We start from the raw sequence: 5,452 nt of genomic DNA on the forward strand, positions 1-5,452 counted from the left end.
ATTTCTCTATCTGCAGTAGGAAAAATCACAGTATGAATTATGTACAATAGAAAGGGCAAAATGAAAAGCCACATTACTCAGTTAACTGGTTTAAAAAAGAAGCTAACTTCCAGGAGTTTCTATTTATTACTTCTTTTCAGTCCTTGAGATTACTGCTCTCCTAGTTTAACTTTGAGAGTTGGGTGGTGCCATTCCCTTTAGTTCACCCAAAATAAGTTTGTTCTGTTCTGGTGGTGCCACATGAAAGTATATTTGATTGAAAATGTATTCAAGGGCTGGAGAGATGGCTTAGCAGTTAAGCACTTGCCTGTGAACCCCAGTTCAAGGCTCAATTCCCCAGGACCCACATTAGCCAGATGTACAAGGGGGCGCATGCGTCTGGAGTTCATTTGCAGTGGCTAGGAGCCCTGGCGCAGCCACTCTCCTCTCTCCCTCTCTCTCTCTCTCTCTCTCTCTCTCTCTCTCTCTCTCTCTGCCTCTTTCTCTCTCTGTCACTCTCAAATTAAAAAAAATAAAAATAAACATAGAAAATGTATTCAATTATAGATACCCACCTTTCATGCCCACAACTTCTTACACTGAGCCTAAATCACTAAAGAGTGAAAATTAGACCTCCCTAGGTCATTTTCATTCATGTGTGCTACTCCGAGTATGCAGATTCTTTCTAAATTTTCCAGTGAACTTGAGTACTTCTGAATGTTCTAATTACACAAAGAAACTATTACCAGCTTTCTCTCCCAGGATTATGTAGTCTACTGTATGCCTCGGTTGTAAGGTCCAAGAGACTGTGGATTATTTAGTGTTTTTTATCAATTCCCTCAACTTCTCTACCCTAAGGCATTTATGAGTTAGTCTAAGCAGACACAAGCACATTGTACCAGTTCTTCAGGTAGTGGGAACAAACACATGCATTTCCATGTAAAATCCTTCAGTCAGAGACCGAAATTCTCCCTTGAGAATTACAGGCTGCTTTATTTCAAAACTACCACCAAGCTGGAGAGGGTGTGGGGATGTGGGGTGAGAACAAATAAAAATGCCCAGAGTTCCTGTTTTTTTTTTTTTTTTTGTTCAGTTGTTCTTTCCTTGATTCAGCATTCTTTTTTTTTTTTTAATTTTTATTTATTTATTTGAGAGCGACAGACACAGAGAGAAGGACAGAGAGAGGGAAAGAGAGAGAATGGGCGCGCCAGGGCTTCCAGCCTCTGCAAACGAACTCCAGACGCGTGCGCCCCCTTGTGCATCTGGCTAACGTGGGACCTGGGGAACCGAGCCTCGAACCGGGGTCCTTAGGCTTCACAGGCAAGCGCTTAACCGCTAAGCCATCTCTCCAGCCCTCAGCATTCTTTTGATTGCTGTAAATGTTTGACTTTTTTCCAGAGTTCTCACAACCCTGTTTCTTCTTCTTCTCCTTGTTTTGTGTCTTTGTTTTTGTTATTGTTGTTGTTGTTGTTTGTTTGTTTTTTACATTTTCTTGGAGGAATTAGCTCTTCCTATGACAACGTTGCCATTTTGCTTACTTGACCTGAAGAGGAGAAACTTTTGGATCAGTGGGGAGTAAGGGATGCAATAGTATTCAAGCTCCCTAGGGCACACGCATATCAATGGGAAGTACTTCACAAGATTGATGGGTGTGCCTGCTCCTCATTGGAAAAGCCTAACCACGAGGGGCTTCCTGAGGGCTGTGATGGTAGCAAGGGAGCTGGGCTGTAGGAGTGCAGCATTTCTGCCTATAGCGTGGATACTGGGTCACACTTCTAGGAGCAAGATTTCATATGCTAATGTTAAAGTCAAGAGTGGTTAACTAGATCATGAAAGTGTGTCCTTTTAAAATGGTTGTTCTCTAATGAATTTGTGAAAACATCTGTGTAAGGCAACCCCAGCCTTAGGGTCCCTGGAGGAACACTGATGTCAGATAACAGCTACTCCAGCATCTGAGAACTTCTTTCCATCTCTGCTTCTTCCCCAGCACTAACCTCAGAGAAGAAAGAAAAGGTAAAGTTCTTACCCCTGTTTCAGGACTTAGTGCTAAGTCAGAACTGAAATACAGTGGATATAGCGAATAATTTCTATTAGGTGAAAGGTTAAAGTTTTGACCTCACTCAGGTTGGACTTTCAGTACCTCAAAAGTGAACAGATCTGAGGATAATGAGTGAAACTTCAGCTATATTGATAAAAATTGGGTCATTTCCTGCTTTCTTGAATCAAGTCCATTTACTATATGGGTAACATGTATAACTGAAGTGTGAGTAAGGGGAAATGAAGATAGGTTAGAATTAAGAAAAACAGGGACACAAATTCAATGAACTGTTTAACACTGCACACAGGTGCATCTACTTAGTGTGGGAATGTATGCTCATGGACCTGACTTCCCTGTAGGCAATGGAAGGAGGGAGGGGCTGCCGAGACTGTCCACAGTGTCCTGGGCTCATCTCCAGAGGGGCCTTCCTCACTGTCAGGCCCAGGACTCTGGAAGGCCTACTTCTGGGATCCTAGAGAAGGGTGCGCCCTGGCAGAAGCATGTGTGGGAAACCATGTGTTCCTCCATGGTTTCTTTAAACTTGTTGCCAGGGGTGCTTCAACAAGTTGACTGTTCAAGCTATGCTCTGAGTGTTGGAGACATCCCAACTCCAATATCCACCACAAAATTCAGAAAGGAGAGGAGAGACGAAGTCCAAAGCTTATGAGTGCTGGTAACTTCACTACCACCCTTGTCCTCATGTGTCAGGCTCCAGGCTGGGACACAAGGGGGCCCCAGCTATGTCCCTTCCTCCTCTTCCCAACTGGGTTCTTCTAGGTACGTTCTTGTTGTGCATTTTGGTTCCCGGTAATGAAACTAAGATAATTGATTTTATTGGTTGATTCAGAAAATGTTCTATGAATTTATTCTGAAGCAGAAAAGGAAGGAGGGATAAATGTGGTGCAGGGTTTTACTCTGTGGTTTTCATTTCCATAAACCTTAGATCACAAGAATGCATGAGATATTTACACAAATCTTTCCACAATTCCTGTGGCTGTTGGGGGCATAGCATTTGCATGACTTCACCACTGTGCTGGTGTGTGCTTTCTCAGCAGCTTTGCTGGCCACAGGGAGCAGCCCTCACCAGGATTTGTAGCTATGTGCATGTGAGGGGGTGGGGTGCAGCAAGATCTGTGACTCTATCGTTGCTTCTTCCTTTCTTGCCTTTCTGTGGCAAATTTAAATTTGAAGAACAACAAAAAAAAACTCTTTTGCAATCATAACATGATACATTTCTCATTATAACTATTCACTCCTTCCTAGATAATTTATCTGGGAATGAAAGTGAGAAGACACTAATAGGACCAAGGTTTCACTCATGTTTGCCATGAGTATACTCAAAGGCTGATTTGGATCAGATGAGAGGACCATGGGAAGTTAACAAAGCAAATGGGAGCCACCGTTGAGCTTCTCTGGTGAGTCAGATTCCTGTGGCAGCAGTAGGTTCTCTGTCAGCTAAAAGAATGAAACATCTGGAGGTACCACACTATGATGGGACCTTGTCACCAAGATCAACATGAACACATTCTACACAAAGGGTCCTCAATGTTTCCAATTATACTATTACTACACAAGTATTACCTGTATGGAAAGCCTTGAACATTAGCCGGGCGCTCCCACCTAAGAAAGAAGTTGAGCTAGAGAGATGACTCAATAGATAAAGCACTTGTCATACAACACTGAATACTGGAGTTCATATTCCCAGACCCTTTGTAAATGCTAGAAGCCGTGTTGGGCATCTGTAATATCGTAGAAGAGAAAATTTCCCAGAAGTTCACATATAGAGCAGTAAACAACAATGAGCAACATTGCCTCAGACGAGGTGGAATGCAAGAACCAACCCAAAAGTTGTTCCGACTGCCACTCACATGCATGCCTGCAAACACAGGAACACACACAAACAGGGACACACACACACACACACACACAAACAGAACACAGACACACACATACTATTTTTTAAAGGAAGAAGTCATATGTGTTTATCCTGGGCTCTGAACCATCTGGTATTCTGGAGAAACAAAGAATCATCAGTTGTTCACACTTCCCCAGCCTTTCTCACATCCATCTCTTGTGAGGGAAATTTACATCATTTTTATGCAGTTATTTATTAATTTTTATTCTTATTCTTTTGGTTTTTGTGAAGCAGGGTCTCCTTCTGGCCCAAGCTCACCTGGAATTTACTATGTAGTTCCAGGTTGACCTACCTCTGCCTCCTGGTGCTGGGATTGAAGGTTTGTGCCACCACATCCAGCTTTTATACAGCTTTAACAAGAAATATAGCTTGCACTATAAATAGTCTAAAGGAAAAGCTTTAACTTCAGTTTGGCATGTGTGACCAAGCAAGTCACTTGGAGAGCTCCACCCCAGGTCAGGACTGTGTGCTGCCAGCTCAGCAGAGAACTGTGATTCCCTCCAGTGGAGGCCTGAGCCAGGACACCTGAGGGGTGGTCTGTCTTTCCCCACTGACTACAGGTCACACTTTCCTCTGCTTGCCTGGTGCCACACCAAACACTCCCAAATTTTCATTGCATACCATTATAGCATTTAGCACTTTGGAGATCAGTACCAGAATAGTTTAAATGATTCAAAGTATTTATAAACTTTAGAATTCTGCATAGTGGCTCTTAGCTTAAGTAGAGGATAGAGAGGAGAATAATGTTTCCTCATAGAGGTAAAAAATATAAGGTAATTATGTTTTTAAAAAAGCCAAAGCACCTCAAAAACCTTGATGGGACCATAACACCTCATGCATATCTGTTTTAGAGACCCTTCTCCTTGAAACCTAACATAGTATTTAGGAATGGATAGTTTTCTATGAGATAGATGACAGGTAGACAGATAATGTATATTACAATATATGCATATTATATATCTATAAATCTACTATATTAACTATAATATGGCAATCAGGTCAGAAAACACTTCTCATGTTCTATGACTCTAGCAGTGTTTGGAACTAACCTAGGAAATGTCATACCTCAAATAAAAACACAAATACAAGCTCATAGAAATCCTCTGAGCATTTTCTTTTGATAGAAATTCACCTGAAAAACAGAGATGCATACTTGCCTGGCAGAGGGCGATACCATGATCCCGAAGGTGGTTTTCCCAGGGCGAGGCTTATCCATTGTACTCTGGGTGTGCAGACCCCTGGGGTTTCCCCAACCGTGGGAAACTCAATGCATAATTTGTGGTAGCGGGTGACTGCATTTGTGCTCTCCCCTGGCAAAGAAGAAATAGAAAGAAAGAAAATAGGAGTTGCAATAACTTTCAAGGCAAGAGATGTTGTTTTATGCTCATGTTACAGTTTGGACCTTAAATGTCCCCCAAAGGCCCATGTGTTGAAGATTTGGTAGCCAACCTTTGGTACTATGAACAAGTTTTCTCTGCTCCATGCTTCTGCCATTGCAAATTGGGTCACTACAGGCCCAA

At 42.3% G+C, this 5,452-nt stretch overlaps 1 non-coding gene across 1 annotated transcript; it reads left to right on the plus strand.

Annotated features, from left to right (window-relative positions):
- Window positions 1-5,081: 5,081 nt before the first annotated feature.
- On the plus strand, window positions 5,082-5,245 carry LOC123459197. Its single transcript, XR_006636096.1, has one exon. It is a non-coding gene; the product is annotated as a U1 spliceosomal RNA (small nuclear RNA).
- Window positions 5,246-5,452: the final 207 nt, after the last annotated feature.

The sequence above is a fragment of the Jaculus jaculus genome, chromosome 2 (genome assembly GCF_020740685.1).
Source record: "Jaculus jaculus isolate mJacJac1 chromosome 2, mJacJac1.mat.Y.cur, whole genome shotgun sequence".
In the NCBI taxonomy this organism is placed as follows: Eukaryota; Metazoa; Chordata; class Mammalia; order Rodentia; family Dipodidae; genus Jaculus; species Jaculus jaculus.